The sequence below is a fragment of the Podarcis gaigeae genome (genome assembly GCF_964106915.1).
Source record: "Podarcis gaigeae genome assembly, chromosome: 10".
Taxonomy (NCBI): Eukaryota; Metazoa; Chordata; class Lepidosauria; order Squamata; family Lacertidae; genus Podarcis; species Podarcis gaigeae.
This window is the reverse complement of record NC_139686.1, coordinates 9,952,392-9,976,988: the sequence shown is the minus strand read 5'-3', so window position 1 is coordinate 9,976,988 and position 24,597 is coordinate 9,952,392. Positions and strand designations below refer to the sequence as shown.

Below are 24,597 nucleotides of genomic sequence, written 5' to 3'. Positions count from 1 at the left end.
TTGGCAAAAAGCAAGTGTTCCAGGATGCAAACCTACACAAACATACACACAGTTCTGCGCTGTGCACTGGGTGTAAACTTTTATTGCACGGGAAACTGTCTTGAAAGGCATGATTCATCTTGTCTTTTGGGGGGAGAGGGAGTCTGATTAAAAATAGTGAATTCACTGGCATCCTTATGTTGCCTTGTGTTTAGGGCAGGATTAAGTTAATCCTGGCAAAAATTATTTTAACACTTTGCTACAGTCACACTTAACAATAGTAATCTCCTTCTTAAGGGAAGTGTTAAGACAACTGCAAATATCTCATTACGGGGGCAATTCAGACGCTCAACATACATCTGCTGGATCCAGCCGTTTCTTCCATGGAACATTCAGATGCCTGCAGAAAACTCTTCCCCATTCAGTTCAATGGAGGGAGCTGAATTTCCAGGCACATTCCTTTGGGCATGCAGATGCCACTGGAATGAAAAGTGAACCCTCTGTGCACATATAAGCCATGTGCTGACGTCCTGCTCTCTGGACCAAACTGACTTCCTACCTTGTCTTTTGGGCTGCCCAGAAGAATAATGATGGGCGTTTTCTCAGTTGGGTACCAGCTTGCCGACTCAGGAGTTTGGTGTAGAGCAGTGATAGGAGACTTTCAGCAGGAGAAATGTTGGAGGGTATGTCCTTGTTTTCATCAGAGAAATGGTGGAGGCTACAGAATAGGGTGTCCTTATTTTTAGCAGAGAAATGTTGGAGAGTATGGGACTCTCTCCAGCTCTGGGCAGACCTACCCTGCACCCTCTTGAGGTGCTTTTACCTTCCTAGAATGGGTCCTGGGACAACACTTCTTGCTTGCGTGGACGTGTGTTTGAAGAAGAACGCTTTATTTTTAATGTGGCTCAGACGCAGCCTGCTGCATAAAGCTGAAAGTCCCCCATGTTGCCCCGCCTACTTTTGCCTCTGGCCCCGCCCACCAAAAGAATGCACCCCCCAGAAGGCTGTCCCCAGGGAACATGGCTTTCAAGAGCACATTTGTCGCTGTGTGTTGACTTGATTGTGTGTGACACTACAAAGCTATGCTTGCTTTGGGGCATTTATTTTGAGTCGTAGAGCATGCATCCGTTCTGGCCTTGAGAAGAGGTGCTTATGTCTTTTAACTCAGTTTACAAACATATAAAATGGAGATAATAACCCTTTATTAGTCTACCTCAGTGGTCCGCTACATGGATCAGTCATTCACGGCGGCGGGAATGCTTTGAAGATCGTACTCCTTAACGACGTTTTTATGATGGTATTCTATTATTAAACGAGAAGATAAAACATTGGAAGGCATTAATTACCCATAAAACTGTGCACGTACGCCCTGGGGTGCTTCTGGTTTGCTCTCTTGCGCATCATCACAGGGCCCCTGGTGAGCTGGTTGCCTGGAGAAGCGACAATGAGATGAAGCTGTCCCATTTTGACTCCTAGGCCCAGGGGGTCATGGCCCTGGAGCTGGGTGGCTCTTCTGCAGAGAATGATGGTGAAGACTCTGAGGTGGAAGAGGAGAGGCCAACCTCAGAACCACTCCCACCAGATGAGCCATTGGTGCCAGCACCCCTCTGGCCTAAGGACATGGCATCACCATCCTCAGGTTCTGTTACTGCCACCTTCATTTTTTCTCCCTCTCCTCCTTGCCCAGTGGGCTGCCACAATGTTCAGCCCATTGTTGAGAGAACATCACTTGCAAAGGCTGTTTGAGGAACACAAGGCCAAAATATTCTTAGGTACACAAAACCGGCTTTGTCTTCACCTACATATTTCTTTGAATAAGCTGCATAAATGGGTACTGGAATTGATGGTAGCTTCTATACACTGTACCCAAATATATAGCTTATTTATAGTGAAATATAATGGTGAATACAAGGTGAATTGAAATATGAAGGTGAAGATAAAAGTACAGGCATTATTAGTAGTTACTTTTTATTTTGTTTTATCTCTCACTTTCCCTCTGGGCTCCCGAACAAAGTAATGGGCCCCACCTGCACTATACAGAACTACCATTCCCAAAATTCCCTGTGAATTGTAGCTCCGTGAGGGGGAAATCAAGGTTTCCTCACCACTCTCACTGTCCTTAACAGACTACAGTTCCCATGATTCTTTGGGGGAAGCCATGACTGTTTAAAATGGTATGATGCTGCATTTAAACGTATAGTGCATTTTTAAAACGATAGATGAAATTGCTGGATCTTAAATGGATCTAAGTTCAAGGGAAAGTGTGATTTGAGAAGCAGTGCCATAGGACCAGGATCGGTGTAATATGCTCAAACCTTCTTGTCAAGGTGAGCAATCTAGCCACCGAAGTCTGCACCAGGTGAAGTTTCTGAACTGTCTTCAGAGGCAACCCCACATAAAACACATTGCAGTAGTCTAACCTTCAGGTTACTAGAACATAGGGAACAGAAGTTAAGCTATTCCTGTCCAGCTAGGGGTGCAGCTGGGCCACCAGCTGAGGCCGGTGGAAGGTACTCTGCACCACTGAGGCCACTTCAGCCTCAAGCAACAGCAAAGTACCACCAAACTATGTATCGACTCCTTCAGAGGGAGTAACTCCATCAAGAGCAGGGAAGCTCCCATCCATCTGCGCTAGGGTACCACCCACTAACAGTGCTTCAGTCTTATCTGGATTGTGTTGGCTCTCATCCAGCCATTATCAAGGCAAGACAACGGTCCAGCACCTCCACTGCCACACCTGCAGGTGTAAAGGAAAAGTAGAGGCATGTGTCATCAGTATATTGCTTACAGCGTACACCAAAACTCCAAATAACCACACTCAGCAGTTTCATGTGGATGTTAAACAGCACAGGGGATAAAACTGGACCCTGAGGACTCCATATGGAAGGTTCTACAGGGCTAAGGGCATTCCCCAAGCACCACCTTCTGCAAACGACCATCCAAGTAGGACTGGAGCCACCACAAAGCAATGTCACCCACCCCTAACTCAGACAGCTGTTCCAGAAGGATACCATGGTTGATGGTATTGAAAGGCGCTTAGAGACTGGGGAGAATTAACAGGGACATATTTCCCCTGCCTCTCCTGGCAGAGGTCACCATACAGGACAACCAAAATCTAATGGAAGGTCCCATTGTTCAAGTGGCCAGGCGAGGACCATAATGACCCTAAGTACAGGCCCTCATTAGTCTGGCAAAGGAAGCTGCTCTGTGCCAGAAGGCAAATGGGTGGGGTCCCCTCCCTCACCTGGCTGGTAGTTAGAACAACAAAGGCCAGAGTTGTGAGAGAGCTGAGCTAAAAGCAGACAAAAGCCAGAGAGTGAGAGACATGCTTGATTTCTGTTTGAATCCAAGGCTGTGACTAGGGCTGAAGCAAGACTGAAGTGTGTCTCTAGGAGGCAAGACACAGTGATAACAGCAAGAGACTTTATGGCGCTAACAGTAGAAAACAAGGGCAAAGCAACTGCTTATATATATTTCTGAAGGACTGGGCCACTCCCACACTCAGAGTGATTGGTTGTCTAAACCCCACAAGCTGTAACTCAGAGGTTAAGAGCCACTACCAGTACCCCAAACACTGATAATGCTACGTGATTGGATATCATGTATTGAATCAGAACACAGGGGCTCAGAATCCTCAGTCCAGACTCAAGCTCAGGGGAACACAGACCACTGAATACATAACAAAGACCTCCTGGGGTGTTGATGCTGTGAGCCCCTCCGTCGTAGGCTCAGGTTGTATATTTTTGCAAATACACCATATACCCCTACCCTCCAATATTTCTCCAGTCCAATGAAAATACGGGTGTCCTATTCAATAATAATAATAATAATAATAATAATAATAATAATAATAATAATAATAATAATTTTATTATTTATACACCACCCATTAAACATTAAAAAACATCCCTATACAGGGCTGCCTTCAAATGTCTTCTAAAGGTTGTATAGTTACTTATTTCCTAGGCTCGGGGAGGTTGCATCACTCCATTGCTTCCAACATTTCTCCAGTGAAAATAGGGACATCCTAAGGAAAACTGAGTTGGGACACGGGTGGCGCTGTGGGTTAAACCACAGAGCCTAGGACTTGCTGATTAGAAGGTTGGCGGTTCAAATCCCTGCGACGGGGTGAGCTCCCATTGCTCGGTCCCTGCTCCTGCCATCCTAGCAGTTCAAAAGCACGTCAAAGTGCAAGTAGATAAATAGGTACCACTCCAGCGGGAAGGTAAACGGCATTTCCGTTCGCTGCTCTGGTTCGCCAGAAGTGGCTTAGTCATTCTGGCCACATGAGCTGGAAGCTGTACGCCGGCTCCCTCGGCCAATAAAGTGAGATGAGCGCTGCAACCCCAGAGTCGGCCACGACTGAACCTCATGGTCAGGGGTCCCTTTACCTTTACCTAAGGAAAACTGGGACCTTCTGGGATCAAATCAGAAACCGGGATGGCTTCTGTAAATCCAGGAGTGTCCCTGGAAAATAGGGACACTTGGGGCATCTGTATGTCCTAATAACATCATCATCTCCACTGTCCCTCATTCCAAGGAGACCAAATGCTGGCTAAGCGCCCCTAGGGATCCCACACTGCTCGGAAAATATTGGGGTGCCATGTGACACTATGATAGCCTCTCAGTCCTCCTTCCAGGATAGCAAGAGGCATTCTCAGACATGTTCCAGTCAGGCAAATAAGCACCCGGGAAAGGTGCAAAGCAAATGCTGGCTGGGATTGTGGCCCCGAGGAGAGAAGGTGTGGCTGGGAAGGAGACGTAGTGTGGGGAGAGAACCACGGGTCACATAGAGAAGCTGAGAGGGCGTTTGGCCTGTGGGCCTGACATCCCCACCTCGCATCCCCTTCTCTAGCCAGTGCTGGGCCTCAGCCGCCTTCTGAACCTGTCTCACAGCACCCGGCAAATGCCGCTTTGCTCCTCATTGGATGGATCCCAAGGATGCTTGTTAATTAATTACAAGTTTTGCACAGTTTTGTTTTGAAATTTGGGTGCATGTTCATGCTTTGCAATTGCTGGACCACACCCTGTTCTTTTTTCCCCTTTTTCTCTTTGCTTCAAGCACCCAATGCTGTCCTAATCTCCCACAGCCAGGGCTGATTTTAAAACCATAACATTCATTAAAACGTAATCCATCATTATTAATGACAACAACAGTATGGTGAGACTTTCTTCCCATTTTATGTTGCTTTCATCCAGGCACAAACATCAGCTCGGCTTCCTCACACCAGCATCACATCAGAAGAGTGTAAATTGTTCGTTCAGATTATCCTGGGTCAACAAACTGCAAAAAAAAAAGGTGGAGGAAAAAGTGAAAATTTATTTTCAAAGTGTTCATTGTCTTCTTCCTCTCTCCTTTTCCCCCTTTTCTCTCCTTGCAGGCACAAGGTGATGAAACAGGGGCATACGACATGACGAAATTAGAATGCAATTATTGCTTTAAGTAAAACAAAACTCAGTCTCTCACAAAAGGTGTGGAAACTCCAGTTGGCCAACCATCTCGATTGCGGTCACGCTTTGCAACTAGACCCAGTTGAGTTTTTGGCAGGAGATTCCCCAGGAACTATGCTGGGGAAATGAGAAGGCATGTTGCATCCTATGCCGTTGCCATGTAGAGTACGCTTTGTTATTTAGGGATAAACACTGGGATGGAGCTCAGCTTGCACCATCAATGAGTAATTACAGCTTCTGGAAATGTGCTCCTCTGAATTGTTAAAAGAGAGGGAGGGAGAAGGCCTTTGTTTCAGATGCGACAATATCCATCTGTCTTACCAGATCTGCCGTGTTTCCTCACGGCTGCTCCTGCACCCACATTTTAAAAGGAATCTTGTCTTTTTGGAGATGAAAATTTAAGGCATTTTCCTGGTCTCAATTGGGTTTGCTAGAGGGTAATCACCAGAATTATGATGATGGGAGCCCTTTCCTTTTAATGCCACGGGCATGCCATTTCTACCTCAAGCAATATAATCGAGGGATACGGTATATATCAAGCCCAGAGGACAGAGACAGTTCTCCAGACATCTGCCTGGCCTTTGGGTAGCTCCCCAGGGCACACCTTTCATGGACTCTACTCAACCTCCTTGAAAAAAAATTCCTGGCTGGAATATTCCCTTGGATGTCCAACAATGCTTAGAATCTAGCAGAAAGGATATGAAGGGTCAGGATACGTCCACACTATTTATGTGAAGAACTATGATGCCACTTTAGACAGTCTTGGCTTCCTCCAAAGAACCCAGGGAACTGTATGTTGTTTAAGGTGCTGAGAGCTGCAAGGAGCCCAAATAGAGCGGTTTAGTCCTCAATCCCTTTTCCCAGGAAATTCTGGGAATTGTAGCTCTGTGGGGAAAAGATGGAGTCTCATAACAACTCTCAGGCCCCTAAACAAGCTATGGCTGGAATAATTTTGGGGTGGAAGCAATGTCATAGCCCTCAACTGCCCTGACTGAATTGGAACATCCCATTCTGGGGGCACCATGCTCTCGCACAGGTCACATGACTTACCCAGGAGCCTGGCCTAGAAGACACGGGTCCCAGTTTTTGGCCTGGACATGTTGTAGGGTATGCAGTGACATTTTAACACGGTAACATGTTCAATGTATGGTGTGAATGTCTCCAGGCTCCATTATCGGTCTCTGATGAATGTAGTGCAATGAAATCCAGAGTCCTGGTTTCCTTGAACTTCCATCCCGGTATGCCTTGAGGCCTACATAGTGGATTAGTCTAACTCATGTGGGCACCTCTCAGCACCCTTAACAAACTACAGTTCCCAAAATCTTGGGTGGGAGCTATGATGGTTTAAGAGGTATAACAGTACAGTGACACCTCAGGTTAAGTACTTAATTCGTTCCGGAGGTCCGTTCTTAACCTGAAACTGTTCTTAACCTGAAGGACCACTTTAGCTAATGGGGCTTCCTGCTGCTGCCATGCTGCCGGAGCACGATTTCTGTTCTCATCCTGAAGCAAAGTTCTTAACCCGAGGTACTATTTCTGGGTTAGCGGAGTCTGTAACCTGAAGCGTATGTAACCTGAAGCGTATGTAACCAGAGGTACCACTGTACTTTTGTTCAGTCAAAAAAGCCATTACTAGGAACATGTCCTAACAAACAGTCCTGGAATAGCAAAAGAGGGGTGGCCTTTCCTTCACTTCAGGTTTTCATATTTTTTTTTTTATAATAATTTTTATTAAGGTTTTCCAAATTAAAACAAATCAAAACAAATTAAATCCAATCTATAAACTTTTTGCCAATAACCAGGACTTCCCCTCCCTACCCCCTCTTGTGTTCCAAATCTTCCAAATAAGCAATTAAATTCAACAAGTTCTTATCCCCAAATTACACTCACCATCAATAACCCAATTTATCCAAATTCCCATCCCCTAAGATCGATCTATACCCTTCCACGAGTTTCCCCCTTTCAAACATAGTACAGATGGAAATAAGATAAATATGAATAGTAATTTTACAACCTTTGGATTCCAATTTTCCCTCCCCTCTTTCCCCTTTGCGTTTCACCTATCCCTCCACTTCTAATATCTTCCTGGAGTTCCCACATTACACTATGTCCCTCAGGTTCTTTGCCAGTCTTTAATTACGGATGTCCAATCGTAGAAGGAGTCTATCAAATAAGGGCCCATTTCTTCTATCCAGGTTTTTATATCCAGGAGTAAAAACTCCAATTTTGTATCCATAAGCTTGTCAAACCTGAATATCCCAAATGTTCCCCCAGTTCTGTCCAGTTCTTGTTATTTCCTTGTTCTTGTCAATCATTCTCCTCCTTTTTATTTTTCACTTGAGGTTTTCAAACAGAGCTTGTATGACCATCTGTCAGGGATTCTTCAGTTGTGATTTCTGCTTTCCCAGGAGCGGGACTCCACAATTCCACAACTCTACAATTCTATGATTCTGTGAGCATTTGAATGCTTTCCAACCGTTTAAGAGGCATCTGAACAGCAGCAAACAGCCCAACATGTCATGCTTCTCTCTTTCATTCTCTTGGGCCAACGCATTGTCCTTTTTTATATATTCTTTGGCACCACGTCTTTCATTACTGCTGCCCACTCCTCTTGTCTCCCAGCAGACATGGCTGTCACTACATCAATTACCAGCATTCATTCCGCCTCTTTCACTGTGACCCGAATGGACTCCTTGTTCTCTGGCCGTTGACAGCCTTCAGAGGCTCCAGCCATGCCGGCCACTGGCTACTGAACCCTCTGCAGACAACCTTATTATGGCAAATTGCGGAAGCGACGGAGACCCAATTAGACTTTGCCTCGTCCAATATAGCCCAGAGGCTTAAGTTACTTGGACGAAGCCAGGATGGTAGAATATCCTGGAGAACAAATACACAGCGGCCCACAACCCGTTGTCTCTCTCTTCTGCTCCTTTCTCTCTCCCGTTTGGAGATTGACATTCCTAATTATACCTGTCATTAGGACCTAATGAGGTCTGTTTCTTTAAACGTCATCTCTCCTCCTCAGAAGAAAATGATGTTCCATATTCCTTTTTTTAAAAAAAAAATTCTTCAAGGTCAGCTCATTTCTGGAATGGGGACAGTGGATTTCCTCACTATGGAGGGTCCCCCAGAGTGAACTGGAAGATGCCATTGTTCTGTGAGCCATAGAGCAGGGTGGGGTGATGGCATTTTCATGTCCGTGGAGAGCAAGGCTTGATACTTCTGTGGGAGTTTCCCCCCCCCACCCAATACTGAGATGGAAGATCCCACTGAAGTCACAGGAGTATATTTGTGGGGGTGCTCCCACACCTGAGTTCTTTAATGGCATTATTTCACAGAGGTAGGTGGAAATTTGTGAAGACCAGATATACAGTGGTACCTCAGGTTACATGCGCTTCAGGTTACAGACTCCGCTAACCCACAAATAGGACCTCGGGTTAAGAACTTTGCTTCAGGATAAGAACAGAAATTGCACAGCAGCGGTGGGAGGCCCCATTAGCTAAAGTGGTGCTTCAGGTTAAGAACAGTTTCAGGTTAAGAATGGACCTCCGGAACGAATTAAGTACGTAACCTGAGGTACCACTGTACTAAAGTTTGGATGTGGGGGATCAAAAGTTGTAAACAGAGCTCACTTTAGAGTATGGCAGCAGGGGCTGGCTTTGGCAATATTGTGCCCTGAGCAAGGACAACATTTGGCACCCCCCACCCCAGACATTTCTTATTTCCACAGCAATTGAATAGGCACCCGTGTAAATATAGCAGACCCTCCAAGTGTCCCTATTTCCCAGTGACAGTCCTAGATTTACAAAAGCTGTACTGGTTTCTAATTTGACCCCGGAATGTCCTGCTTTTCCTTCAGATGTCCCTATTTTCATCAGGGAAATGATGGAGGGTGTGGAGTTATCTAACCTTCAAGCTATCTGAAGGCAGCCCTGTATAGGGAAAAATTTTTAAATGTGAAATGTTTTGTTATGTTTTTTACGGATGTTGGAAGCTGCCCAGAGTGGCAGGGGCAACCCAGTCAGATGGGAGGGTATAAGTGATAATAAGTATTATTTATTATTATTATTATTATTATTATTATTAAATAGGATATCCCTATTTTCATCGAGAAATGTTGCATGATATTATATAGGATTAGTCATAGCTGTCAACATTTCCCTTTTTTAAAGGGAAATTCCCTTATTCCGAATAGGATTCCTCACAAGAAAAGGGAAAAGTTGACAGCTATGGGATTAGTAGTAGTAGTAGTAGTATTTTGTGGCCCCTCAGCTCAGCTCCCTGTGCAGGAGAACCATCCACACTGACCTAAATCTGTCAGAAGCCAATTACCTCACAGGCATCATAATGAGGTCGTAACTGCCAAACATTGCATGCAATAAAGAACTGTGAGGCAAAAGACTAACAGGTTTATTATGGCATAAGCTGCAATACCATGGCATCTGGTCCATGGTATTGGACCATGCCAAGCAGGCAAGGAGGTATTGAACCTTGCCAAGGAGGGGAACTGGAATGGGGGTACAAATGCGGCCCTCCAAGCCTCTCTTTATATATATATATATATATATATATATTTGCTTTCGTAGATTTTCACGGGTACAGGAATGCAGGTTTTGGTGTCCTCGGGTGTCTTCCCGTGTAAAAGTTGGGGTGTCTAGGCGACGTTTCGACGAGGTCTCACTCGTCATCTTCAGGCTGGTGCTTTCGGCTTCTTGTTACTGGAACAGAGCGGGATCTCAATGTTTGAGTTCCTATAAATACTGTAGAGGGGGTGTGGTGTCTAGCCTCCAATGTTCTGGGCAGAGAGGAAGTTCCCAGGCTAGTGTGCCTTTTCTTCTTTTGTTCCTTAATTACTTGAGAGATACCTTGAGTGATTTCTTGAGTGATATCCTGAGTACCACTTAGGTGGGTCATTAGGTGTGGATTAGTTGCTAAAGTCTTTGTGTCTTGACCTCTTGAACTTTGTGAAGAGTTTTCCTGAGAAGATGGCTGTATTGCACTTAGTTGTGCTTTGGCTTGGCTTCGTGTATAGGGGCGAGCTGTGGTTTTGTGGCTTGTGTCAGCCAGATCTGTGTAGGGATTGCAGGGGGGTGCAGCATCCGGAGGTGCCACCATGGATTGGCTACTGGATGGTGTCAGTAATTCATCTGTGGAGAGGGTCTGGGTTTGGGTCTGGTGTGGTTGATTGGTGTTGGCGTTCTGTGTGCCTCTGGATCTGGTGTCAGTTTTTGTGGGGAGGGCTAATTTCCAGATGTCTGGCAAGCGGGATGTGTCGTCACGCTTGTTCATGTTGTGAGGGTGTTTCTCTATCTCGATGGCTTCCATGATTATTCTCTTGTGGTGATGTTCCGTGTTAAAGAGCAATTTGGAATCTGCAAAATTAATTTCGTGTCCTGTTTCTTTCATGTGTTGGAAAAGAGAGGAAGTTTTTTCTTCTTTTTTGACGGCATTCTTGTGTTCTGCGATACGTGCATTTATTCGTCTGTTTGTTTGTCCAATGTACGTGGCTGGGCAGACTTTGCAGGGTATTTCATAGATCCCTTGGTTTTCCAACTGGATTTTATCCTTGGGGTTTCTGAGGATATTGGCTATTTTTTGGTTGGTGCAAAAGGCTGTTTTGATATTGTGTTTATGGAGGATTTTGCTAATTTTATCTGTAGTGCCCTTGATATAAGGAAGGAGGGCCATGCCATTGTTTTCTTCTGTGTCTTGGTTTTTGGGGGGTGTTTCCTTTTGGATTAGCTTCGTAATCCTGTTTTGCTGGTATCCATTGGCAATTAACACATTTGAGAGATTCTGTAACTCAGTTGTCAAGTGGTCTTTGTCAGCCAGGCGTTTGGTTCTGGAGATGAGAGTCTTGGCTACGGAGTTTATTTGTGCAGGGTGGTGGTGTGATTGTGCATGTAAGTAGCGGTTGGTGTGTGTTTTTTTCTGGTAGATAGTGTGTCCTAGGGAGCCATCAGGTTTTTTGTAGATTAGGACGTCAAGGAAGGGAAGTTGGTTGTTGGCTTCTATTTCCATAGTGAATTGTATTTTGGGGTGTAAGTTGTTGAGATGTGTGAGGAAGCTATCCAGTTTTTCCTTCCCGTGTGGCCAAATTACAAAGGTGTCGTCAACATATCTGAGCCAAAGTTTGGGTTTGTGTTCTGACTTGTCTAAAGCATTGGTTTCAAAGTGTTCCATGTACAGGTTTGCGATGACCGGTGAGAGGGGTGATCCCATAGGTGCTCCTTCTATCTGTTTGTATCTTTGTCCATTGTGGATGAAGTACGTGTTGGTTAGGCAGTGGTTGGTCAGGTCCAAGATGTATTCGGGGGGATTGTATTTGTTTTGAATAGCTGTCAAGGCTTCATTAATGGGCACTTGTGTGAAGAGAGATACAACATCGAAGCTCACAAGTAGGTCATTAGGATGTAGGTTTTGCTTCTTTATTGTTTCTATGAACTGGAAGGAGTTTGGTACGTGTGAAGAGATGGATTCTGCATAGGGCTGAAGTTGCTTGGCGAGAAATTTAGCGAGATTTTGTAGAGGTGAGCCTATGGAGCTGACTATTGGTCTGAGTGGTGTTCCTTCTCTGTGTATCTTGGGGAGGCCGTAGAGTTTGGGGCACACCAGACCCAAACCCAGACCCTCTCCACAGATGAATTACTGACACCATCCAGTAGCCAATCCATGGTGGCACCTCCGGATGCTGCACCCCCCTGCAATCCCTACACAGATCTGGCTGACACAAGCCACAAAACCACAGCTCGCCCCTATACACGAAGCCAAGCCAAAGCACAACTAAGTGCAATACAGCCATCTTCTCAGGAAAACTCTTCACAAAGTTCAAGAGGTCAAGACACAAAGACTTTAGCAACTAATCCACACCTAATGACCCACCTAAGTGGTACTCAGGATATCACTCAAGAAATCACTCAAGGTATCTCTCAAGTAATTAAGGAACAAAAGAAGAAAAGGCACACTAGCCTGGGAACTTCCTCTCTGCCCAGAACATTGGAGGCTAGACACCACACCCCCTCTACAGTATTTATAGGAACTCAAACATTGAGATCCCGCTCTGTTCCAGTAACAAGAAGCCGAAAGCACCAGCCTGAAGATGACGAGTGAGACCTCGTCGAAACGTCGCCTAGACACCCCAACTTTTACACGGGAAGACACCCGAGGACACCAAAACCTGCATTCCTGTACCCGTGAAAATCTACGAAAGCATATATATATATATATATATATAAATTTTTATTAGTTTTTTAACATATCATTTTCAACAGTAATTAAACATACTTTTACATCTTATACAATTATTTTGACTTTCATCAATCCTGTCTGAAAATTTTCCAATCTAATCTCTTAATATACTTTTCTTACTTTCCCTATTACACTTAAATCTCATAACGGATATCTCTTTTCTTTTTCTACTTTGTAACGTTTCCTATTTTTCTCTTTACAGAACTTCTTGTAATCCTACTAGCGTAATTTGTTGATTACAAATGCTCTTCAAATAGTTTGCATGCTTCTTCCAATCTTTTTGAATCTCTGGTCCCACAGGTTTCGAATCCGTCCTGTCATTTTATCCAGCTGCTCTCCTAGCCTCTCAGTCTGTCCCTTGGGACTCTCCTGTGCCACCTCTCACTGGCCCTGCTCTGCACCCTTCCCAGATGTTTCTGCCTTGCTGGGATGTGCTAGTGTTGTATAATGCTTAAGAGTGTCAGGGTAGGACCTGGGAGTAAAGGCTAAAGGGACCCCTGACCGTTAGGTCCAGTCGTGGCCGACTCTGGGGTTGCAGCGCTCATCTCGCTTTACTGGCTGAGGGAGCCGGCGTACAGCTTCCAGGTCATGTGGGCAGCATGACTAAGCCGCTTCTGGCAAACCAGAGCAGCGCACGAAAACACCATTTACCTTCCCGCCAGAGTGGTACCTATTTATCTACTTGCACTTTGACATGCTTTCAAACTGCTAGATTGGCAGGAGCAGGGACCGAGCAACGGGAGCTCACCCCATCGTGGGGATTCGAACCAACGACCTTCTGATCGGCAAGTCCTAGGCTCTGTGGTTTAACCCACAGCGCCACCTGTGTCCCTAGGACCTGGGAGACCAGGGTTCAAATCCTTACATGGAACATGAGGCTCACTGGGTGTCCAGTCACTGCTTTTCTCAGCCTAACCTACCTCACAGGTGAAGATGAGAGGTGAAGGAATCATGTGAGCCACCTTGAGCTCCTTGGAGGAAATGGCGAGATATAAATGCAACAAAGAAATAAATCTAGTTTGACCCTGACTATTTAACCGACCATTTTGTGAGACAGTATCCCTACTGAGAGACGACAGGAACCTACTAATCTATGGTTTCCGGCAACAATTGAAGGTATTTCTGGTTGGACATGCTTTTCTTTATTAATTTATATACTGCTTAACGCCCTGATGGCTTCTAACCTCCCCACCTCCCCCCCCCAAAAAAAAAAACCAACAACCACCCATTGCGCAATATTGCAAAAATACAGAATTATAAATACACCTTAATTAAAATGCGCAATAAATCAACTTCATTGAAACATTAATTTTCATTCCCAGCTGGATTTATATGAGGGGGAAATCAGACTTCCTGCCTTGAGTGTTTTTGTGTATTGTTTTAACACCTATCTTTAGTTGGTTTTGTGTACTGTTTTTTGAACCTATTTTTAGTATTTATTATTGCCTGATTGTAAATCTCCTTGAAATGCTGATGAAAAGCCATTCATAAATTAAGATTATAACAAGCTAGCTAACTGAGGTTTCGATCTGCAAAGCATCTGCAACTCAGAGCCACCATCTAGTTTGGCTCTAACTAGACGAAGCTAACAGGCCGAGGCTTCAATCCTACCCTCACTTACCTGGGAGTAAGGAAGCGTACAGGTCATGTGGCCAGCATGACTAAGCCGCTTCTGGGGAACCAGAGCAGTGCACGGAAACGCCGTTTACCTTCCCGCCGGAGCGGTACCTATTTATCTACTTGCACTTTGACGTGATTTCGAAGTGCTAGGTTGACAGGAGCAGGGACCAAACAACGGGAGCTCACCCCATCGCGGGGATTCGAACCGCCGACCTTCTGATCAGCAAGTCCTGGGCTCTGTGGTTTAACCCACAGCGCCACCCGCGTCCCTTGATTCTGTGCCCTCTTACCGGGCACTAAGTTCCATTGAACCAAATGGCTTCAGATGCCATGCATCTAGGGTTGCACTGTTAAAATAAATCCGTCCGCAGGAGCTGGCCTGCAAGGTACCCTGATCCTACAACCGCAATAATTCTTCTGAAATGGAAATGGTAATTAATTTCAGCCCTGCCTCGCAGAGTCACTGTCAGGGTTAATGGGATAAGAATTGTGCAGAACTCTACAGAGAAACCTCAGCTTCGGGGATGATGGATGCGTCCCTCACAGGGGAATTCTAAGGCGTCCCCTGGAAAGAACCTTTCGCCAAACACAGGGAGGAGTTACATTTTATTAATTTCTAAAATAGAGGAGATAGATAGATTCCAAGACTGTCCCCTTTTAAAGAAACAAAATGCCACACTATATAAAAGGTAAAACAGCTCATGCAATAGGATGGGAAGCAGAGAGGGGGGGTGCAAGTTCCCAGAGGCAAAATATTTTCTGTGGTGTGAAGACACTTCTTTCTTCCAACACTTTGCCATTCATTCAGCAAGACAGGAATGCTTGCAGGCAAAAGAGGAGACGATGATGGATTGGGAATTTTTGATAGATATATATATATACATTTTAAAAAAAAAAAAATCCGCACAGATGTTTCTGAGTAACTTTTCATAAATCTTCATGGTTGAAACATCACCAGGGCGAGGTGGAAAAGGGGGTGGAATAACTTAATCATGTCAAGTTATTAGGAAGATTTACTGTGCACTGTTGCAAACAATTTTTGGGGGTGGTCTTTTGGGGAAGTTATTTCTATTATTGATGTTGTTGTTGTTGCTTCAAGAAAGCCAAACCTTTCTCTAGCGCCGTTTGCGAATGCCTGTCTAAACTGAGCTCTCTCTCTCTCTCTCTCTCTCTTTCTTTTGATAAAATAATCCATCAGAATTAGGAACGATTAGCCTGCAGAGAGGAAAATGTACTTTTGTGGTTGGTGATCTGTCAACGTTTTGAAAACGCCGGTTTAAAAGAAAAGGGCTCCGTTTTACACCGAGGAACAAACGAAAGTAATATGTAGGGCCTACTGGGTGAAAGAAAACTACTAATTAAAAGAAGACAAGGATCATATGTAATTATGTACCACGTCGGCTGTGGAGTGTGATCAGGAAATATCTGTTGCTCAAAGAAAAAAGGGGGACGCGGGTGGGGGGCGAAGATGAACACTTCAGGAAGAGCCGAGAGAGAGGTTTTCAGGAGAATTATCATCACCTCGGAGTGGCCCGAAGGCAAGTCTCTTGACAACCCATCTATGAAACTTTTGACAGGATTCCTTAGGACAATGATTTATATGAATTTAATATAGCTCTGTAGAACACTCTTAACTAAAACACCAAAAAAAGACCTGAGGAAATAATGTTACACACCCCAATAGAAGCATGGGCTTGTGGCAGTCATGTAAGAGGTGTGAGGGAACACTTACGTATTACAGGTTTCATCTTCAAAGAGGCTGATAACGATTATTTAATTAACGAGTCCTATAATGCTCTGCTCTCCCTCCCTTGCTCTCCTTCCCCCTCACATAAGACTCCAGGGACAACAGGTAAATAATGTGCTCAGCTGCAATTCTGAACCCTGAAGAAGGGTGTCACAGACTGGTTTGGAGACAGAGGAATGGTGAGAGGAACCCGCTGGGGAACCCCTAGGAGTGATGGTGGGACGACGATGAGTGTTCAGAGGGAGAAGAGGGGTAAGACTGGGAGAACGAGGAGTTGGAAGTGGAAGAGGTAACAGGGCTTAGTGAGCAGGGAGAGTTTGTGGAAGAACCAGTCCAGAATCAGAAGCAGGTAAGGAGGGAGGCGTAGAGGCAGAGGTGAGTGTGGCTGGTGAAGAGGCATGGGTTTCATCTCCTGCTGCGACAAGCTACCATTCCTTTTGGTCTCCCAGAACCAGGAGAGGCATGAAGGGGGAGGAACAAAGACAGACATGCAGGCGCCATCTCCAGTTGCTTGGGAAGCACCCTAGAGAGGAGGGGACTTAGGAAGCTGTTGGAAGGCAAGGACCTTCAATCTCAGCAATTGCTTCGTGGGGGAAAGACCTGCTGGAGATTTTTAATTATTATTATTATTTAATAAATTGATATAGCTCCCTTCATCCAAAGATCTCAAGGTGGTTGTGACCCTAACAGGAAACTTTTTTCAGTCCTTCTTGCCCAGGAGGACCTGGGTCAATGCAGAATCACTCCTGTTCCTTCAGAAAGCAAGGCTGCAAGGCCTCAACTTGCGAGACCAGCCATGTTTGGTTCCTCTGCTCCTTGAACCCTTTCCATTCTGGCTCATTGGCAGAAGAGTTTTTAAATGAATAACCAGTGTTTGCTTCCCGGTCTCTTTTCCTCTTATGCCACATCTTTGAGATTGTAAGCCAGAAGGCAATTCCTTACAGGAGGGGGAAGGGAAAGCACACGGACCTCCAGATCTCCCTCTCCTCTATCACAGCTACCATGATGCTTCACTGGGCAGTTGGAAACCCCCCATTGTGCTCCTGGTGCAATGGGATTTCTAAATCCAGAATTGGCCTTAGGAAAACTGAATGCTTTTCTTGATCTTTGCGGGAATTAGCTCACTCGAGCAAAGCCAATTCCAAATGGAGCCTGAGAGTTGAATGCAGGCATAGGCAAACTCCCGCCCTCCACATGTTTGGGACTACAATTCCCATCATCCCTAGCTAACAGGACCAGTGGTCAGGGATGATGGGAATTGTAGTCCCAAACATCTAGAGGGCCAGAGTTTGCCTATGCCTGGTTTAATGCAAGCCATCCGACTCAATATGAGGCAAAACAAATTTGTTGTTAGCCGCCCTGAGCCCGGTTTTTGAACCAGGAAGGGCGGGGTATAAATAAAATATTATTGTTGTTGTTGTTGTTGTTGTTGTTGTTCTTGTTATAGCAACAGATGAGCTTCTTTCCACCTGTGACAGTGGGCAGTCTGGTCTCGGGATGACAAGAAACCCACCTTGCCCTGTGCAAATATTAATAAATGTTAATAAATGTCAGAAACTGCCGTTACTGAGCAAGTAAGAGCAACTAGCCCACACCACTCCCAGGAAGGAGTGCTACTATTGTGACTGAAGAAGAATTACCTTACTCCCCTCTGGCATCCAGCCTGTAAATCTTCCCAAGCACACCTAGATGATATCCCTTCATCCTCAACGGGCTCAGTGAGTGAGTTTGAATTGCTCAAGTCTTAATTAGCCCCATCCCATCCCTGCTCCTTTATGTGCCAAGCAGACACAATTTGTGTTCCCAGGCAGAATGCAACAGAGAACACGCTGTTCCACCCTTGGCATGCGTGGCCCTTCTCCGAGACGGCAGTCATGTCTTCCATCCACCTTCTCCTGGCTCCTCACCTCCAGGGTTGGCGTGCCCACCCTTGGAGCTCTCATCCGTGGGGATGTGCCCTTCCTGGACCAGCTGAGCTCAGAAAGTCTCTAGCCGCAGAAGGGAGCTGACTTCCATCCTCCTAATCCCTTTTTCAGGTGGATGAAGGGGCTCACTGCTTTGCTCCCCTTAGCAATGAGCTCTTCACCTCGGTAAGGTGACACGTTGTCTGGCTCCGGAGGAAACCTGCTACCACACCAGTTGCTTTTGAGGCTATCACCTTGGCAAGAGAGGGGAAGAGGTGGGCTTTCTTTAAAGGCTTCGCTAGCTCAAGCAGGGAGGAAGTGGAAAGCTTTTGAAGATGAAACGAGTCCCCTTGCTCTGCGTGCTCATCCACTCCACCCTCGGTGCCCCACACAAAAGAAAAGCTTACAAGCCCACTTCCCCCGCTGTGAAGCAGCTCTGATTTCTAGCTAAGAAATCACAGTTCTGCAAACACAGAGACCTACTCAGCTGCTGCAAAGCCTAATTAGTCCTGAGCCAACCCACCTCCACCCCCATCCTGTTAGAATTCCTGCTCCGTGATTGCAGTCATGGGATTGTTGTCTATCACATGATGGTGTATGTTTTGACTCCACAGAGTGGGATGTGACAGAGACAGGGTGTTTGTGTTACTGTGTTCCATGAAGTGGGGCGATTGTCCTTTGTTGATTGTCTTTGCTGTCTGATGCTAGAGAGAGAGGGAGCCATGTTGCAGTGCTCCGTGTGTGTTTATATGTAACTAAAGTAGATTAGCCAAAATGCTGAGTTGCTGAGGTCTGTTACACAACTGCACAAACTCTGCAGATCCCTAAGTGTGCCGGGGTCGGTTGGCATTGGTCGCTGTGATGTTCGGGCTGAAGAAAGCTTTTGAAGCTCCCGAACAATCGACCAGTAGGGAGAGAACAAGCCAGTTGGGCATGTGTCTCTGCGAAGGTCCTACTCGAGTGTAGGCTGAACTCCTAACATTTCGCACATGAGGCTTTTTTTGGCAAAGCTGCACCTACCTGTCTGAAACCTGGCATTGTATATGATATGATTTGAGGTGTAGGGTAGGTAAAGATACAGATGGGCCAAAAGACAGCTTGCAGGTACATTGATCAGCTGATTGGCAGAACCTGCAAAGCCCCGATAATCAGCTGATTGTTGGAGCTTGCAGGGCTCTGTGCATGGCGTCAATCAGCTGACACAAGAACGGGCCTTTTCTGCAGTGGCTCCGTTTATGGAACATTCTTACCAGGGAAGTTTGCCTGGTGCCTTCATTATACATACTTAGGCATTAGGCAAAGATATTCCTCTTTAACCAGGCCTTTGGCTGATTGACACCCAATGTCCTTTTAAAATGTGTTGGGGAGGGGGCTGCTATTGGGTTATTTTTTATTTTTGTTTTGATCATGTATTTTTTCTTTTTATATTGCGATTTTACGTTGTAACTGTGCTGAGACCTGCTAGTATAGGGCGATATACACGTTTAATAAATAATAAACAATACTTGTCACGACTTGCATAGATCCGTGGGCAAAACACCCAAGCCCTGACAATCAGATGATCATCAGGGCTTGCATCCATTTGCTAAAGTACAGGAAGGGGGAAGTTTCATGCATGTATTGTCAGTCCTCTCTTATTCCTGCTTGGCACCACAGAGCCTCTGCCTAAAATAAATGTATGGTTCAAGCTCCTCATGTGGGGATATCCAGACCCAAAATTTAATCCCATCCATACTTGTCCAAGTCTTGAGAAAGAGGCGTAAAAATGTTCTTTCTCGCAGGGCAGGCCCTACCATTAGGCAAAGGGAGCTGACTGCCTCGGGTAACAGATGCTGGGGGCAGGCAGTGGTGGTCAGGTGTGGGAGGACAGAACAGTGTGCCATGCATTCTGCACAGGGCTGTCTTAAGCATATGCGGTGCCGTGGTGCAAAGACCTGCCCGGCGCTGCCCTCCCCAGGTTGCCCAGTCTCAGGTGCGCAGGAGAGCAGAGGCAGCCAGCCACCTCAGCGTCTCACTGGCTTGATCATCCCCGAACCCACGGCGCAGAGCTGCCCACAGCAGAAGAGTCTGCTGCGGCCCTCCAACCGACAGGCGGGCTCTTCCCTGGACTCAACTCTCAGGCCCCAGACTCTCGGCCTGGCGCCCCTGAGAGCCCGGTGCCTGGGTGCCCCACACCCCTAGCGCCTATGGGTAAGACGGCCCTGATTCTGCACTTCACCCCCAAAGTTAGTGTGCACCCCTCAGTATACAGTGAATTATTTAGGGCTTTATATGTTAATAACAAGACCATGAAGATGTTCTAACGAGTTTTTGTGGTGTAACTTGGCAGATCCTAAAAGGTAGCATATAAATCTCTCAAATAAATAAATTTGCAGCATCTGTGTTAGCATTAGAACTCTGCTGAAGATCCTGCACTTTTCTGTGCTTTGCAGCAATAATTAGTTGTGATTCCTTAGTTTTTATTGAAATGGAGTGTGCATGAATAAGCTGTCTCCAGATTTTGGCTCTCTGAAGCAAACATGTCACCAGTTAAGAGAGGGAAAACAATTCCAGTTGACATCTCCCGGCTGCATTTTTTTTCATGTAAAATCATCCCAAGGGCTTCAGATTATTTTTATTTTTAATGCTGTCATTTATTTTATTTTTATTTGTTTGGCTCTAGAAGAGTGTGAGATAGTGCCAAACCAAGGAGTGGAGGAGGGATGAGATTTCAATCACCAAGTGGCAATGACCAAGTCTGGAGATGAATTAATTTGGCAGGTGGTGAGCCAGCTAAATGAACATTTGGACATGTTTCATGATGTCCGAGTGCCGTTTGTTTGGCTCCCATTTTGCAAAATCAATTCATCTCAGATCTTGGCCAGCAATTTAGTGAAACACCTCTCTTTGCTCAGCACTATCTTACGATCTCCCTGAGCTAAGAATAACTCAACAACTTAAAATAATAATAAAATGAACGCAACCTCTGGAATGCCCAAGGAAGGGTCAGTGAATTTTCAGTCTATTGATAGCAAAAGGCCACTGGGTTTGGTTTCTTTACCTCCCATTTGGAACAGAGTGCTGTTCTCAAGGGTTTTGTTTCCAATGAAACAAAATTCTGTGTCCAGGGCAGCTCAGCTCCCTCTGATACGCAGGCTGAGACCCTATCTGCCTGCAGACTGTCTCCCAGAGTGGTGCAAGCAGTGGTTATCTCCCACTTGGACTACTGCAATGCGCTCTACGTGGGGCTACCTTTGAAAGTGACCCGGAAACTGCAATTAATCCAGAATGCGGCAGCTAGACTGGTGACTGGGGGTGGCCACCGAGACCACATAACACTGGTCTTGAAAGACCTGCATTGGCTCCCAGTACTATTCTGAGCACAATTCAAAGTGTTGGTGCTGACCTTTAAAGCCCTAAACGGCCTCAGGCCAGTATACCTGAAGGAGCATCTCCTTAATGTTTGAGCATCTCCACCCCCATCGTTCTACCCGGAAACTGAGGTCCAGCTCCGAGAGTCTTCTGGCAGTTTCCTCATTGTGAGAAATGAGGTTACAGGGAACCAGGCAGAGGGTCTTCTCGGTGGTGGTGCCCACCCTGTGGGATGGCCTCCTAGCTTCAGATGTCAAGGAAATAAGCAACTATCCTACTTTTAAAAGACATCTGGAGGCAGCCATGTTTAGGGAAGTTTTAAATGTTTAATGCTGTATTGTGTTTTTAATATTTGATTGGGAGCCGCCAGAGTGGCTGGGGAAACCCAGCCAGATGGGCGGGTATAAATAATAAATTATTATTATTATAATGATAGCTATACTCAGACTAGACCCACTGAAATGTATGGACATGGCTTAGGGATCAATCCTAAACACAGGAAGCTGGTGTAAATTAAACTGGCATAAAGTTACACCAAATTCAAATCCAGTTCATCAGCAGGGGTGATGCTGCTGTTCTAGCTAAAAAGACTCAAAACAGTCCACAAAGGGAACAAAACAGTAACATCATCATAGAATCATAGAATTGTAGAGTTGGAAGGGACCACAGGGGTCATCTGGGTCCAACCCCCTACAATTGAGGAATCTTTTCCCCAATGAGGGGCTTGAACCCATGAAACTGAGTTGAAGAATCTCATGCTCTTTGGGCTGAGCTGTCTCCCAGGTTTCACTGGATCAAATTCATCCGTTTCATTGAATTAATGGAACTAAATAGTTTTAACAGTAAAAACAGTTGAAAATAACTATTTAAAACATTTAAAAAAAATCAGCAATAAAGTAAAACAACAACCCCAGATTAAAACACACACATCAACATTCTACACATCTGGATAAGGTAAAGGTAAAGGAACCCCTGACCATTAGGTCCAGTCATGACCGACTCTGGGGTTGCAGCACTTATCTCGCTTTATTGGCCGAGGGAGCCAGCATGCAGCTTCCAGGTCATGTGGCCAGCATGACTAAGCCGCTTCCGGCAAACCAGAGCAGCGCACAGAAACGCCGTTTACCTTCCCACCGGAAAGGTACCTATTTATCTACTTGCACTTTGACATGCTTTCGAACTGCTAGGTTGGCAGGAGCTGGGACTGAGCAATGGGAGCTCACCCCGTCACAGGGATTCGAACCGCTGGCCTTCTGATCGGCAAGTCCTAGGCTCTGTGGTTTAACCCGCAGTGCCACCCGCGTCCCACACATCTGTATAGGCTTGTCTAAATTAAAATGTTTCTGGAAGGTGCTGGAAAGAGTACAGTGAAGGCACCTGCCCAGTTGTCAACAGGCAGGGAATTCCAGAGGATAGATTCTGCCGCACTGAAAAGCATGGAAACACCAATGCTGTTTGTTTTGCAACCTCGTTACCAAGCATCTATGCTTCTAATTTTCGTTGCTGGGCCATTTTTAAAAAGTGGATTTTGTTGCACGTTTTTTGTGCCAAGATTTATGATAATTAGCAGTCATCTCTGTAATTAGCAGGTGGTAACAGATAGGTAGAGATGTCCCGTTCATGTGACACGTATGACAGGTTGACATATTTACCCTTTCTCCTTTTTTTAAAAAAATGACTGTGAAGTCTTTGTGTTTGGGATTCTGGCAATTCCGGGTGTCAGGCGGGAATGGCAGGGAGGCAGGGAAGTAAATCTTGGCAAGTCCTTCTCAGTCCTGGGTGAGAGAAAATGATGGGGGTGCGAGATGCAAGTGCTCACACGTAAGGACCGGGTTCATGCAGGACTGCTTTCGCTCTGCAGCTATCAACATGTTCCTCTCTTCCGATGCCGCAGTGAAGCAACAGCTTCCAACAGAACTGGCTGAGTAGCTTTTCAAAACCAAGGAAAGAAATGTATCATTCCCAAAAAAAGAATGTTGCTTTCACACAGTGCTCAGGAAACACACATGGTCATGGAAAAGCTGCGCAGTCAGGGAAAAAACCATGCTGCCCAGGGTTGTAAAGAGAGAGAATAATTGGGTGCACTCTTCCCACCTTGGATCAAATCTATCCTTCCAGGTGCCATAAGAAAGCTGCAAAGATAGCGCAGGATAGTGCGCACCCCGGAAATTATCTCTTTCAGCTTCTGCCTTCTGGACAGGGTTATAAAGACTAGGACTAGTCACCTGAGAAACAGTTTCTACCCAAATGCAATTTTGGTTTTAAATGCATTGTAAGGAGTCTCTCAGGGATGCGGGTGGCGCTGTGGGTTAAACCACAGAGCCTAGGACTTGCCGATCAGAAGGTCGGCAGTTTGAATCCCCGCAACGGGGTGAGCTTCCGTTGCTCGGTCCCTGCTCCTGCCCACCTAGCAGTTCGAAAGCACATCAAAGTGCAAGTAGATAAATAGGTACCGCTCTGGCAGGAAGGTAAACGGTGTTTCCGTGCGCTGCTCTGGTTTGCCAGAAGCGGCTTAATTATGCTGGCCACATGACCCGGAAGCTGTACGCCGGCTCCCTTGGCCAATAAAGCAAGATGAGCGCCGCAACCCCAGAGTCGGCCACGACTGGACTTAATGGCCAGGGGTCCCTTTACCTTTTACCAAGGAGTCTCTATGGGAGTGTATTGTATTTAAAAATGGGGTATCAGAGTTTTTAGGGGGCTAGCCAGGTTGGGATAGCTGGGATAGCAGGCATGTTGGGCTGTGAATGTTTTATGTAGATTTTTCAATTTCGTTGTTCTGTATGGGACAACGACAATAAAGATTATCTTTTCTCTTTCTTTAAAAGTGGCCAAAGGGCAGTCCAGATCACAAACCTTTCTTGTGATCATGGTGCTTGGCTATGCTCTGTCCATTTCTGGGCGCCACATTTTAAAAATGTGAAATGAGCCTACAGGATCAGGTCCCTGGCCAATCTAACCCAGCTTCATGTTCTCACAATGGCCAACCAGATATCCGTAGGAAACCAGCAAGCAGGACTTGAGCACAAGAACACTCTCCCTTCCTGTGGTTTTCAGCAACTGGTATTCAGAAGCATTGCTGCCTTCCACTGTGGAGGCAGAGAATAGCTATCCTGCCTAGCAACCATCAATCGTCCTCTCCTCCATGACATAGGAGGACACAGGAAGCTGCCAGACCTCTAAGTCAGCCTTTCTCAACCTTGGGTCCCCAGATGTTTTTGGCCTACAAGTCCCATCACCCCTGACCACTGGTCCTGTGATCTAGGGATCATGGGAGTTGTAGGCCAAAAACATCTG

At 45.8% G+C, this 24,597-nt stretch overlaps 1 long non-coding RNA gene across 1 annotated transcript in view; it reads right to left on the bottom strand.

The window, feature by feature from the left end:
• LOC310826339 overlaps nucleotides 1-23,808 on the bottom strand; it is a 113,811-nt gene extending 90,003 nt beyond the window's left edge. Inside the window, exon 1 of the long non-coding RNA XR_014555766.1 lies at nucleotides 23,754-23,808. This is a non-coding gene — a long non-coding RNA (uncharacterized lncRNA). The remainder of the gene's footprint in view (nucleotides 1-23,753) is intronic.
• Between the last annotated feature and the right edge of the window lie 789 nt (nucleotides 23,809-24,597).